The 15,589-nt window shown below is 40.0% G+C and overlaps 1 long non-coding RNA gene and 3 other non-coding genes across 4 annotated transcripts; 2 read left to right on the top strand and 2 right to left on the bottom strand.

The window, feature by feature from the left end:
* Positions 1-633, top strand: LOC147792481 (uncharacterized). The gene is made up of 2 exons (XR_015421290.1): positions 1-133; positions 274-633. It is a non-coding gene; the product is annotated as an uncharacterized LOC147792481 (long non-coding RNA).
* Positions 634-4,784: 4,151 nt separating this feature from the next.
* On the bottom strand, positions 4,785-4,865 carry TRNAL-CAG (transfer RNA leucine (anticodon CAG)). The gene has a single exon. It is a non-coding gene; the product is annotated as a tRNA-Leu (tRNA).
* Positions 4,866-11,636: 6,771 nt separating this feature from the next.
* Positions 11,637-11,717, bottom strand: TRNAL-CAG (transfer RNA leucine (anticodon CAG)). The gene has a single exon. It is a non-coding gene; the product is annotated as a tRNA-Leu (tRNA).
* A 3,436-nt stretch (positions 11,718-15,153) lies between these two features.
* TRNAM-CAU (transfer RNA methionine (anticodon CAU)) lies at positions 15,154-15,225 on the top strand. The gene has a single exon. It is a non-coding gene; the product is annotated as a tRNA-Met (tRNA).
* Positions 15,226-15,589: the final 364 nt, after the last annotated feature.

Raw genomic sequence — 15,589 nt, forward strand, 5'->3', positions numbered from 1 at the left:
ACTTTTGCATCAATTTCTAATGTTTTCACTTGTTTTGCAGCCCAATATCCACAATCTCGTTGGGAAGTGACGATTCTTAATTATCAAGACATACCTTTACAGGTCCATTGCAAATCGAAAAACGACGATTTAGGTAAATAAGGGTATTGCACCACGTCAAATTATTCAACGAGACCATATTATTTCATGTATATCTGTATAAACTCTTGTAGTTCGAACTTTTTCCTTTTTTCAATTGAATTTGTTCCCATCTGATGTAACTTTCTGATTTAGGGGAGCACATTCTTCTGTCCAAACAAGAATACAGCTGGAAATTCAAAGAGAATTTGTGGCAGACAACATTGTTTTGGTGCAATTTTAGTAGCAATTACGGGAAGCTTTCGTTCGAGGTTTTTTGGCCAGAGAAGGGAATTTGGCTTCAAGACCGATGCAACTATTCGCACTGCATTTGGCGTGCAGATAAGAAGGGCTTTTCTTTATATAATAATCGAATAAATGTATTTGAGCTCATTCATCCATGGAATCCTTAGACAAATCCATCACCTTTGCCTTACATCACATCGAATCTTTTCTTTACTACACAAGTAGTGTGTTTTCTGTAATGCTCTAACAAAGTGTCTATTAATCATTTAAGTTCTTAAATATATGAAAATATTTAATATAAAAATGAGTACATCTCAATAAGATATTAAAGTTGTTATTAAAGAATAAAACATTGACGTTGCCCTCAATATCGAAGTCTAGATTTTATAGAAAATATTCGAGCACGAAAATGAAATAAATTTGAAAGTTATACACCGTTCTAAAAAATGAAACACAAACAGATTCTGTATCGGCCACACAAAAAAGAAACTCAATCATCGGAAAACACGCTCTAACACTTCATTGTGCCACGTGTCGCGCCCACAGCCAGAAACTTCTTTAGCTTATGTGGCTTAGCCGGCTAGTCTCGGCTTCGCGACTCAGAATCTAGCTCATTGGCTCGATAAAGGATATTTTGCCCAATTTTTGTCCTTCCGACTCTCTTGAAGCTTAAATTGACCTTGCTTAAAGAAATGAAGGTCAATATAAGATTCAATTTCTCGATTTATATTAAATTGAGTTAAGAAATTGTAGTTACTCATGAAAGAAGATTGTCGTTCTAGTGGGACGAAAAGCAAATATACTCAAATTTAGGGAGAACCGGCTAAGGCCAACCAAGTAAGCGGTCTTACTATCGAATAGGTTGCCCGACTTGTTTGATGTATGACGACACGTGCATAGTGGCTAAGTTTATGATATGACATTGTTTGACAAAAATGTGATGAAATATACATACAAAATTAGTTTATACGAGATTTCGCCACCCACTGCTACATTGCTCGTTACATATGTCCTCACATTTTAAAATGCTGAGAAATCCCATGCCCTTTCGGACCAGTACCTAAAACTGGCGCCTTAGACCAGCTCGGCCATCTTGACTATTCTTTTTTATAACAGCTACAAATCACTGCTAGGATATATTATCCACTTCCAAGTACTGATGCATCGTCATCAGTCTCACGATTTTAAAATGCGTCTTGATCATGTCTAGGAGTTGAAGAGGTTTATTGGATTTCTAGGCCAACTAGGTTTCTTAACACGAGCTTTTAGTTCCAGGTTACTCTATTTTAACTCATCAACTCTTTCTTTAGTCCTCGAGTAATATGGTCTATTTCCTTTTAACGTCGCCACGATCCTAAGGTGCTTAGTCTAGTGTACACATTTTGACCTAAGTCATCATATAACCAACCTAACTCTTACACTCTAGCTCTGTGTAGATAAACACACTAAATAGGTTGAACACATTGTCAAACACCTGGAGCAAATGCATACTTTATCATGCACAATACAAGAAAACAAGCTCAACGGGAAGATAATATCCATAAATCACCCTGGAGCACAGATCACAATAGCTCATCCTTCTTTCTAACAAATCAGAGTGGCGCAGCGGAAGCGTGGTGGGCCCATAACCTACTGGTCCCAGGATTGAAACTTGGCTCTCATAGAGAAGAAAGACTTCAAAAATGATAGAGAAAGCAGTTTTACAAAGACATTTGCTGCAACACTATTTGCTTCGGCCCGTTATAGGTTTATTGGATTCCCAGTTACCAACCTAACTGGAGAACACACTGTCTCAAGCGTGGTGGACCCATAACCCACAGGTTCCTAAACGAACACTCTTACAAAAGAATTTCATGTCAAGAATGGAATTTGAACAAATGGCCTTTCGTACTTGAAACTGGCGCCTTAGACCAACTCATTTGTCTTATCCATGATAAAAAAACTTTTGCAAAAGAATTTCATGTCAAGAATGGGATTTGAACAAATGTCCTTTCGTATTTGAAACTGGCGCCTTAGACCAACTCAGCATCTTGATCAAGGTGACTGACTTCTTCTCTGTCATATCCATAGGATCAATTCTAACAAGTCACACACTCATATTCCGGAAATACAAAAAAAAAAAAAAAAGAAATTCCACGATCGAACTACCAAAAAAGAGTGGGCTAAAAAGTGGAAACCTACATACTTTGGACTTTACTTTTTATTGAAAAGTTATTTAGGGGTTCTTGTGAATCGAATGTAATTGCTTGAAATTCCGTCAAGTAAAATTGAAGAAAATAGCTCAACAAGAAAATAATATCCATAAATCACAATAGTAAATCCTCTTTTCTACCAAATCAGAGTGGCGCAGCAGAAGCGTGGTGGACCATAACCCATAGATGCTAGGATCAAACCACAATGACATTTGCTACAACACAAGTATCATTATACCTCTCAAAACTAGTACCTTAGACTTGCTTGGCCTATTTATCTGCTTTGGCCCGTTAGAGGTTTATTGGATTCTAGTTCCTCTATTTTGACTTCTCAAACTCTTTCTTTAGTCTAGGAGTAATAGAGTCTATTTCCCTCTTAAGGTGCTTAGTCTAGTGTACCCATCTTGACTTACTAGTGTACCCATCTTGACTTACTAGTGTACCCATCTTGACCTAAGTCCTAAGTCATTTTATAACCAACCTAACTGGAGAACACACTGTCAAACACTTGGAGCTAACACATACTCTATATCATGCATGTTTGCTTCAACGGAAAGATAATATCCATAAATCACCCTGGAGCACAGATCACAATAGCTCATTCTCTTTTCTAACAAATCAGAGTGACGCAGCAGAAGCGTGGTGACCAGGATCGAAACCTGGCTCTAATAGAGAAGAAAGACTTCAAAAATGATAGAGAAAGCAGTTTTACAATGACATTTGCTGCAACACAAGGATCATTATACCTCTCAAACCAATACCTTAGACTTGCTCGACCTATTATCCGCTTTGGCCCGTTATACGTTTATTGGATTTCAGGTTACTCTATATCATAAGCAGTTTTATAATGTACCTTAGAGAGAAGCAAAAGCATAAAAAATGATAGAGAGAGAATGATAGAGATATACAAAAATGATAGAGAAAAGCAATTTTATAATGTCTCTCTGATAGATTTATAATGACACTTGCTGCAACACAAGGATCAACATATTATTCGCTTTGGCCCCCTATAGGTTTATTGGATTCCTAGCTACACGGGATTTTGACTCCTCAACTCTGTCACCCTGGAGCACGTATCACAATAGCTCATCTTCTTTTCTAACAAATCAGAGTGGCGCAGCGGAAGCGTGGTGGGCTCATAACCCACAGGTCCCAGAATCGAAACCTGGCTCTGATAGAGAAGAAGGACATCAACACAAGGATCGGCCTATTATTAGCTTTGGCCCGTTATAGGTTTATTGGAATTTCCTCTTAACCTCAATCCTAAGGAATATAACTTTTATTTATTTAATACTAAAAATAATTTATTTATTTAAATAATAAATGAGCTTTTTTACTTAAAACCAAAACCCATTGTTTGAATATTTTCCAAAGACAACTTTGCCCTTTACTCTTCCTTCTCTCAAATCATACGAAAACGGCTAAAACCCTTCGAAGCCAACTTTGTCATTTCGTTCTTCTGCAACGAATATGATTTTCAGGTTCCGGCGACTCAGAGAAATCTCAAAGTCGTTGCCTCAATTTTACTTAGGTACTCCTCCGTCGATCCATGTTCCATGCTCAATTTTATAGAAAATATTCGAGCACGAAAATGAAATAAATTTGAAAGTTATACAAAGTTCTCGAAAATGAAACACAGACAGATTTTGTATCAGCCACACAAAAAAGAAACTCAATCGTCGGAAAACACGCTCTCACGCCTCATTGTGCCACGTGTCACGCCTACAGCCAGAAACTTCTTTGGCTTATGTGGCTGAACCGGCTAGTCTAGGCTTTGCGGCTCAGAATCTAGCTCATTGGCTCCGTAAAGGATATTTTGCCCAATTTTTGCGGTTTCGACTATCTTGAAGCTGGAATTGACCTTGCTTAAGGAAATGAAGGTCAATATAAGATTCAATTTCTCAATTTATATTAAATTGAGTTAAGAAATTGTAGTTAGTCATGAAAGAAGATTGACGATCTCTAGTAGGACGAAAAGCAAATGTACCAAAATTTAGGGAGAACCGGCTAAGACCAACCAAGTAAGCGGTCTTACTATCGGATAGGACACGTGCATAGTGGCTAAGTTTATGATACGACATCGTTTGACAAAAATGTGATATAATATACATACAAAATTAGTTGATACGAGATTTTGCCACCCACTACTACATTGCTCGTTACATATGTCCTCACATTTTAAAATGTTGAGCAATATACCTCTCCAATCATTGACAAATAAGAAAATCATGTCAAGAATGGGATTTGAACCCATGCCCTTTCGGACCAGTACCTGAAACTGGCGCCTTAGACCAACTCGGCCATCTTGACTATTTTTTTTTTTTTTTTGTAATAGCTACAAGTTACTGCTAGCATATATTATCCACTTTCAGGTACTAATGCATCGTCGTCAGTCTCACGGTTTTAAAATGCGTCTTGATCATGCCTAGGAGTTGAAGAGGTTTATTGGATTCCTAGGACAGCTAGGTTTCTTAACACGAGTTTTTGGTTCCAGGTTACTCTATCTTGACTCCTCAACTCTTTCTTTAGTCCTCAAGTAATAGGGTCTATTTCCTCTTAACGTCGCCACGATCCAAAGGTGCTTAGTCTAGTGTACGCATCTTCACCTAAGTCATTATATAACCAACCTAACTCTTACACACTAGCTCTATGTAGATAAACACGCTAGATAGGTTGAACACACTGTCAAACACCTTGACCTAATACACAAGCAAACAAGTTCAACGGGAAGATAATATCCATAAATCACCCTGGAGCACAGATCACAATAACTCATCCTCTTTTCTAACGAATCTGAGTGGCGCAAAAAGCTCAACAAGAAAACAATATCCATGAATTACAATAGTTCATCCTCTTTTCTAACAAATCAGAGTGGCGCAGCTGAAGCGTGGTGGACCATAAACCACAGGTCCTAGGATCGAAACCACAATGACATTTGCTACAACACAAGGATCATTATACCTCTCAAAACTAGTACCTTAGACTTGCTTGGCCTATTATCCGCTTTGGCCCGTTAGAGGTTTATTGGATTCTAGTTTACTCTATTTTGACTTCTCAAACTCTTTCTTTAGTCTAGGAGTAATAGAGTCTTATTTCCCTCTTAACGATCCTAAGGTGCTTAGTCTAGTGTACCCATCTTGACCTACTAGTGTACCCATCTTGACCTACTAGTGTACCCATCTTGACCTACTAGTGTACCCATCTTGACCTAAGTCCTAAGTCATTTTATAACCAACCTAACTGGAGAACACACTGTCAAACACTTGGAGCTAACACATACTCTATATCATGCATGTTTGCTTCAACGGAAAGATAGCATCCATAAATCACCCTGGAGCACAGATCACAATAGCTCATCCTCCTTTCTAACAAATCAGAGTGGCGCAGCAGAAGCGTGGTGGCCAGGATCGAAACCTGGCTCTAATAGAGAAGAAAGACTTCAAAAATGGATAGAGAAAGCAGTTTTACAATGACATTTGCTGCAACACAAGGATCATTATACCTCTCAAACCAGTACCTTAGACTTGCTCGACCTATTATCCGCTTTGGCCCGTTATAGGTTTATTGGATTCCAGGTTACTCTATTTTGACTCCTCTAGAGCCTATTTCCTATTAACGTCAATCCTAAGGTGCTTAGTCTAGAGCCTATTTCCTATTAACGTCAATCCTAAGGTGCTTAGTCTAGAGCCTATTTCCTATTAACGTCAATCCTAAGGTGCTTAGTCTAGAGCCTATTTCCTATTAACGTCAATCCCAAGGTGCTTAGTCTAGAGCCTATTTCCTATTAACGTCAATCCTAAGGTGCTTAGTCTAGTGTACGCCAAACACCTGGAGTTAACACATACTATATCATGCATACTACAAGCAGAGCCTATTTCCTATTAACGTCAATCCTAAGGTGCTTAGTCTAGTGTACGCCAAACACCTGGAGTTAACACATACTATATCATGCATAATACAAGCAGAGCCTGTTTCCTATTAACGTCAATCCTAAGGTGCTTAGTATAGAGTCTATTTCCTATTAACGTCAATCCTAAGGTGCTTAGTCTAGAGCCTATTTCCTATTAACGTCAATCCTAAGGTGCTTAGTCTAGTGTGCGTCAAACACCTGGAGTTAACACATACTATATCATGCATAATACAAGCAAACAGCTCAACGGATAGATAATATACACAAATCACCCTAAAGCACAGATCACAATAGCTCATCCTCTTTTTTAACAAATCAGAGTGGCGCAGCGGAAGCTTTTTTAACAAATCAAAGTGGCACAGCGGAAGCGTGGTGGGCCCATAACCCACATGTCCCAGGATTGAAACTTGGCTCTCATTAAGAAGAAAGACTTCAAAAATGACTGATCAGGGACCCTTGGTCCTCTCACGAAGCTATAGATACCGTTCTTACGCTAGCAATTTATGAACACTCCTAGGTACTTTCTTGCCGTGGTAAACCGCTATGTTTCTAGAAAAAAATTAAGTCTGACTAGAGCGGCATATCGCTCCTAATAGAAATTCCCTAATCTTATCATAGAAATGGGCCCTAGCAATTAACTGAGGGTACATGCAATCTTCTTCTAGCATCATAGTATGTAATTCATGCAAACTAGGCATACCGGCTCAACGGGGCGATGACCTCCAACAAGCACCCAGAGCACGAAGTTCGCGCTCAATGGGGCGAATTCGTCCATCAAGCACCCGAAACCCGGCATACACAATTCTAACATAAATTAAACGCATGCATACGTACAACGGAAGCTTAAGGCATACAAGAAACACCAGATAATTCACCCAACACATCATAACAATCCATCTAATTAATCTCATTCATGGAGAGCTAATTTAAGACAAAATTACTAACATGCATACCTACAATCCAAGCGAACCCTACAAGTATTTCTTCCTAAATACCGGGTAGTGACTTACCTGGTTGACGCGTGCCCTTTCGCTAGCATTTCTTTGCCCGTGAGGTGTCCAAAAATACTGATTTCTCTAATTTAAGTCCCTATTCACGTAAAAATAGTATTAGAACTGGAACCGGGACAAAAATCGGGAAAACAGAACACAACCGGGCTAAATTGGCCGTTCCACGCGCGCTCACGCGCCAGCAGCACGCTGGGAGTGCGTGGCCACGCGCGCGGGAAGGCGCCAGTCACAGGCTGCACGCGCGCCCGCCTCCGCGTTGTCGCGGGTCGGCCGGTCCGGTCGGCTCGGCTCGCGTCGCTGTTCGGCCCGGCTTGCAGGCGACACATGTCCACGCCTCGCTGGAGCTGCGTTGCTCCAGCCGATGGTCGACGCGTGTCCGGCGCCTGTCGCCGCCGTCCGCCGCTCGCCTGTCGCCGCCGTCCGCCGCTCGCCGGCCGACTCTTTTCTTCTTTTTTTTTTTCTTTCTTCTCCCTTCTTCTCTGGCCTGTGAAAACCGAAACACAACCTTCTTTACCGATTTTCATATCTTTCGATCCGTAGATCTGATCGACATGATTTCTTCGACAAAATTTTAGATCGTGTTACGGGCTACGTCCTCGTATTTTTTTCGTAATTTTCGATTAACTACCGAACGAGTTAAGAAGGTCAGAATTTCGCTCACCGTTCTCGGACGACTCTCGGATCTCCACCTTCGGGTTGAGGTCTGGCCAAACTTCTTCACAGATCATGCGTAGAGTTGTTCCTAGATGAATATATCAAGATTTCAGATCTTGATTCACAAAGGAAAACCATAGATTTGAGGAAACGTTCAAGATCCTTACCTTGCGGGTTTTCCGACTTCTTGATGAAAAATGGGACTCCGGCCACCCACATTCTCTTTTCCCTTCCAAGAAAGTCTCTCTGCATGATCTTCACCTCCTTGCATCATGATCTTCACCGAAATAGACTCCGATGGTAATTTTCGGTGAGTCTTCCGGCGGTTCATCCTTTCTCCTCTCTCTAGGTTCTCTCTACCCCTTTCTCTCACTATCTCTCTTTTGCAGGACTATGGATAGGGTTTCGTTTGGACCCCTTAGGTGGTTGGAGGGGCAAATTTACCTATTTGCCCCTCTCAACTTTTCTTATATTTATATTTTTTTTCTTTTTCTTCTTTCTTCGGGTATTACACTACTGGTCCAAAGATTGAAACTTGGCTCTAATAGAGAAGAAAGACTTCAAAAATGATAGAGAAAGCAGTTTTACAAAGACATTTGCTGCAACACTATTTGCTTCGGCCCGTTATAGGTTTATTGGATTCCAGGTTACCAACCTAACTGGAGAACACACTGTCTCAAGCGTGGTGGGCCCATAACCCACAGGTCCCTGAAAGAACACTCTTACAAAAGAATTTCATGTCAAGAATGGAATTTGAACAAATGGCCTTTCGTACTTGAAACTGGCGCCTTAGACCAACTCATTTGTCTTATCCATGATAAAAAAAACTTTTGCAAAAGAATTTCATGTCAAGAATGGGATTTGAACAAATGGCCTTTCGTATTTGAAACTGGCGCCTTAGACCAACTCAGCATCTTGATCAAGGTGACTGACTTCTTCTCTGTCATATCCATAGGATCAATTCTAACAAGTCACACACTCATATTCCGGAAATACAAAAAAAAAAAAAAAAAAAAAGAAATTCCACGATCGAACTACCAAAAAAGAGTGGGCTAAAAAGTGGAAACTTACATACTTTGGACTTTACTTTTTATTGAAAAGTTATTTAGGGGTTCTTGTGAATCGAATGTAATTGCTTGAAATTTCGTCAAGTAAAATTGAAGAAAATAGCTCAACAAGAAAATAATATCCATAAATCACAATAGTTCATCCTCTTTTCTAACAAATTAGAGTGGCGCAGCAGAAGCGTGGTGGACCATAACCCATAGGTCCTAAGATCAAACCACAATGACATTTGCTACAACACAAGTATCATTATACCTCTCAAAACTAGTACCTTAGACTTGCTTGGCCTATTATCTGCTTTGGCCCGTTAGAGGTTTATTGGATTATAGTTTCCTCTATTTTGACTTCTCAAACTCTTTCTTTAGTCTAGGAGTAATAGAGTCTATTTCCCTCTTAACGATCCTAAGGTGCTTAGTCTAGTGTACCCATCTTGACCTAAGTCCTAAGTCATTTTATAACCAACCTAACTGGAGAACACACTGTTAAACACTTGGAGCTAACACAGATAATATCCATAAATCACCTTGGAGCACAGATCACAATAGCTCATCCTCTTTTCTAACAAATCAGAGTGACGCAGCAGAAACGTGGTGAATCAGAGTGACGCAGCAGAAGCGTGGTGAATCAGAGTGACGCAGGAGAAGTGTGGTGAATTAGAGTAACGCAGCAGAAGCGTGGTGACCAGGATCGAAAACACTTGGAACTAACACAGATAATATCCATAAATCACCTTGGAGCACAGATCACAATAGCTCATCCTCTTTTCTAACAAATCAGAGTGACGCAGCAGAAGCGTGGTGAATTAGAGTGACGCAGCAGAAGCGTGGTGAATCAGAGTGACGCAGCAGAAGCGTGGTGACCAGGATCGAAACCTGGCTCTAATAGAGAAGAAAGACTTCAAAAATGATAGAGAAAGCAGTTTTACAATGACATTTGCTGCAACACAAGGATCATTATACCTCTCAAACCAATACCTTAGACTTGCTCGACCTATTATCCGCTTTGGCCCGTTATACGTTTATTGGATTTCAGGTTACTCTATATCATAAGCAGTTTTATAATGTACCTTAGAGAGAAGCAAAAGCATAAAAAATGATAGAGAGAGAATGATAGAGATATACAAAAATGATAGAGAAAAGCAATTTTATAATGTCTCTCTGATAGATTTATAATGACACTTGCTGCAACACAAGGATCAACATATTATTCGCTTTGGCCCCCTATAGGTTTATTGGATTCCTAGCTACACGGGATTTTGACTCCTCAACTCTGTCACCCTGGAGCACGTATCACAATAGCTCATCTTCTTTTCTAACAAATCAGAGTGGCGCAGCGGAAGCGTGGTGGGCTCATAACCCACAGGTCCCAGAATCGAAACCTGGCTCTGATAGAGAAGAAGGACATCAACACAAGGATCGGCCTATTATTAGCTTTGGCCCGTTATAGGTTTATTGGAATTTCCTCTTAACCTCAATCCTAAGGAATATAACTTTTATTTATTTAATACTAAAAATAATTTATTTATTTAAATAATAAATGAGCTTTTTTACTTAAAACCAAAACCCATTGTTTGAATATTTTCCAAAGACAACTTTGCCCTTTACTCTTCCTTCTATCAAATCAGACGAAAACGGCTAAAACCCTTCGAAGCCAACTTTGTCATTTCGTTCTTCTGCAACGAATATGATTTTCAGGTTCCGGCGACTCAGAGAAATCTCAAAGTCGTTGCCTCAATTTTACTTAGGTACTCCTCCGTCGATCCATGTTCCATGCTCAATTTTATAGAAAATATTCAAGCACGAAAATGAAATAAATTTGAAAGTTATACAAAGTTCTCGAAAATGAAACACAAACAGATTTTGTATCGGCCACACAAAAAAGAAACTCAATCGTCGGAAAACACGCTCTCACGCCTCATTGTGCCACGTGTCACGCCTACAGCCAGAAACTTCTTTGGCTTATGTGGCTGAACCGGCTAGTCTAGGCTTTGCGGCTCAGAATCTAGCTCATTGGCTCCGTAAAGGATATTTTGCCCAATTTTTGCGGTTCCGACTATCTTGAAGCTGGAATTGACCTTGCTTAAGGAAATGAAGGTCAATATAAGATTCAATTTCTCAATTTATATTAAATTGAGTTAAGAAATTGTAGTTAGTCATGAAAGAAGATTGACGATCTCTAGTAGGACGAAAAGCAAATGTACCAAAATTTAGGGAGAATCGGCTAAGAACAACCAAGTAAGCGGTCTTACTATCGGATAGGACACGTGCATAGTGGCTAAGTTTATGATATGACATCGTTTGACAAAAATGTGATATAATATACATACAAAATTAGTTGATACGAGATTTTGCCACCCACTACTACATTGCTCGTTACATATGTCCTCACATTTTAAAATGTTGAGCAATATACCTCTCCAATCATTGACAAATAAGAAAATCATGTCAAGAATGGGATTTGAACCCATGCCCTTTCGAACCAGTACCTGAAACTGGCGCCTTAGACCAGCTCGGCCATCTTGACTATTTTTTTTTTGTAATAGCTACAAGTTACTGCTAGCATATATTATCCACTTTCAGGTACTAATGCATCGCCGTCAGTCTCACGGTTTTAAAATGCGTCTTGATCATGCCTAGGAGTTGAAGAGGTTTATTGGATTCCTAGGCCAGCTAGGTTTCTTAACACGAGTTTTTGGTTCCAGGTTACTCTATTTTGACTCCTCGACTCTTTCTTTAGTCCTCAAGTAATAGGGTCTATTTCCTCTTAACGTCGCCACGATCCAAAGGTGCTTAGTCTAGTGTACGCATCTTCACCTAAGTCATTATATAACCAACCTAACTCTTACACACTAGCTCTATGTAGATAAACACGCTAGATAGGTTGAACACACTGTCAAACACTTTGACCTAATACACAAGCAAACAAGTTCAACGGGAAGATAATAATCACCCTGGAGCACAGATCACAATAACTCATCCTCTTTTCTAACGAATCTGAGTGGCGCAAACAGCTCAACAAGAAAACAATATCTATAAATCACAATAGTTCATCCTCTTTTATAACAAATCAGAGTGGCGCAGCTGAAGCGTGGTGGACCATAAACCACAGGTCCTAGGATCGAAACCACAATGACATTTGCTACAACACAAGGATCATTATACCTCTCAAAACTAGTACCTTAGACTTGCTTGGCCTATTATCCGCTTTGGCCCGTTAGAGGTTTATTGGATTCTAGTTTACTCTATTTTGACTTCTCAAACTCTTTCTTTAGTCTAGGAGTAATAGAGTCTTATTTCCCGGTGCTTAGTCTAGTGTACCCATCTTGACCTACTAGTGTACCCATCTTGACCTACTAGTGTACCCATCTTGACCTAAGTCCTAAGTCATTTTATAACCAACCTAACTGGAGAACACACTGTCAAACACTTGGAGCTAACACATACTCTATATCATGCATGTTTGCTTCAACGGAAAGATAATATCCATAAATCACCCTGGAGCACAGATCACAATAGCTCATCCTCCTTTCTAACAAATCAGAGTGGCGCAGCAGAAGCGTGGTGGCCAGGATCGAAACCTGGCTCTAATAGAGAAGAAAGACTTCAAAAATGATAGAGAAAGCAGTTTTACAATGACATTTGCTGCAACACAAGGATCATTATACCTCTCAAACCAGTACCTTAGACTTGCTCGACCTATTATCCGCTTTTGCCCTATATAGGTTTATTGGATTTCAGGTTACTCTATTTTGACTCCTCAACTCTTTCTTTAGTTTAGGAGTGTCAAACACTTGGAGCTAAAACATACTATATCATGCATAATACAAGCAAACAGCTGAACAGGAAGATAATGTCCTTAAATCACCCTGGAGCACAGATCACAATAGCTCATACACTTCTCTAACAAATTAGAGTGGCGTAGTGGAAGTGTGGTGGACCCATAACCCACAGGTCGTAGGATCGAATAGGGAAGAAAGACTTCAAAGATAATAGAGAAAGCTGCTCGGCCTATTATTCACTTTGGCCCCCTATAGGTTTATTGGATTCCTGGACTCCTCAACCTAACTGGAGAACACACTTGGAGCTAACACGCTAACACATAATAATACAAGCAAACAGCCCAACGGAAAGATAATATCCATAAATCACCTGGAGCACAGATCACAATAGCTCATCCTCTTTCCTAACAAATTAGAGTGGTGTAGCGAAAGCGTGGTGGGCCCATAACTCTTAGGTCCTAGGATCGAAACTTGGCTTTGATAGATAAGAAAGGCTTCGAAAATGATAGAGAGTAGTTTTAGCCTATCATTCGCTTTGGCCTGTTATAGGTTTATTGGATTCCAGGTTACTCTATTTTGACTCCTCTAGAGCCTATTTCCTATTAACGTCAATCCTAAGGTGCTTAGTCTAGAGCCTGGCCCATAACTCTTAGGTCCTAGGATCGAAACTTGGCTTTGATAGAGAAGAAAGGCTTCGAAAATGATAGAGAGTAGTTTTAGCCTATCATTCGCTTTGGCCCATTATAGGTTTATTGGGTTCCAGGTTACTCTATTTTGACTCCTCTAGAGCCTATTTCCTATTAACGTCAATCCTAAGGTGCTTAGTCTATTTTGACTCCTCTAGAGCCTATTTCCTATTAACGTCAATCCTAAGGTGCTTAGTCTAGAGCCTATTTCCTATTAACGTCAATCCTAAGGTGCTTAGTCTAGTGTACGCTAAACACCTAGAGTTAACACATACTATATCATGCATAATACAAGCACAGCCTATTTCCTATTAACGTCAATCCTAAGGTGCTTAGTCTAGTGTACGCCAAACACCTGGAGTTAACACATACTATATCATGCATAATACAAGCAGAGCCTATTTCCAATTAACGTCAATCCTAAGGTGCTTAGTCTAGAGCCTATTTCCTATTAACGTCAATCCTAAGGTGCTTAGTCTAGAGCCTATTTCCTATTAACGTCAATCCTAAGGTGCTTAGTCTAGTGTGCGCCAAACACCTGGAGTTAACACATACTATATCATGCATAATACAAGCAGAGCCTATTTCCTATTAACGTCAATCCTAAGGTGCTTAGTCTAGTGTGCGTCAAACACCTGGAGTTAACACATACTATATCATGCATAATACAAGCAAACAGCTCAACGGATAGATAATATCCATAAATCACCCTAAAGCACAGATCACAATAGCTCATCCTCTTTTTTAACAAATCAGAGTGGCGCAGTGGAAGCTTTTTTAACAAATCAAAGTGGCGCAGCGGAAGCGTGGTGGGCCCATAACCCACATGTTCCAGGATTGAATTAGAGTGGCGCAGCTGAAGCTTTTTTCACAAATTAGAGTGGCGCAGCGGAAGCGTGGTGGGCCCATAACCCACATGTCCCAGGATTGAAACTTGGCTCTGATAAAGAAGAAAGACTTCAAAAATGATAGAGAAGTAGTTTTATAATGTCATTTGCTGCAACACAAGGATCATTATACCTCTCAAACTAGTACCTTAGACTTGCTCGGCTATCCATAAATCACCCTGGAGCATAGATCACAATAGCTCATCTTCTTTTTCAACCAATTAGAGTGTTGTAGCGGAAGCGTTCTGGGCCCATAACCCATAGTTACTAGGATCAAAACTTGGCTTTGATAGAGAAGCAAAAGTAGTTTTATAATGTCATTTGCTGCAACACAAGGATCATTATACCTCTCAAACCAGTGCCTTAGACTTGCTCGGCATATTATTCTCTTTGGCCCCCTATAGGTTTATTGGATTCCTAGCTACACGAGATTTTGACTCCTACCTACAGGAGTAATAGAGTCTATTTCCTCAATGCTAAGGTGCTTAGTATAGTGTACGCTAACACATACTATATCATGCATAATACAAGCGAAGCTCAACGGGGAGATAATATCCATAAATCTCCCTGGAGCACGGATCACAATAGCTCATCTTCTTTTATAACAAATCAGAGTGGCGCAGCGGAAGCGTGGTGGGCCCATAACCCACAGGTCCCAGGATCGAAACCTGGCTCTGATAGATGTTGTCAAGTGTGGTGCCCTTAGTAGGACATTTTTAAAATACGTGTGGAAGATTGGATTTTATGATCTATGTTTAAGTGATTGATCGACATTATTTTCCTGTGAGATTGGATGTATACTTAGAGAATGAAATCTTCATTCTAGGTGATGGATAATATTATGGTTGTATTGATATAAGAATAGGACACTAAAGCTAGGATGATTTTATGTTGACCTGCAATAGCGCTATTTGACGACCAAGGTTGAATCTAGCCGTGACTCTTCCAAGTTGTTGGTACTCAGGAACCTGTGTCGTCGAGCTTGACCAAGGCCAAATAGCATAGTGTGTTGAGGCTATTTAAGGAGTTATTATAGTGTGTAGA

Source organism: Cucurbita pepo, chromosome 6 (assembly GCF_057944985.1).
Source record: "Cucurbita pepo subsp. pepo isolate OVF chromosome 6, ASM5794498v1, whole genome shotgun sequence".
Lineage (NCBI taxonomy): Eukaryota > Viridiplantae > Streptophyta > Magnoliopsida > Cucurbitales > Cucurbitaceae > Cucurbita > Cucurbita pepo.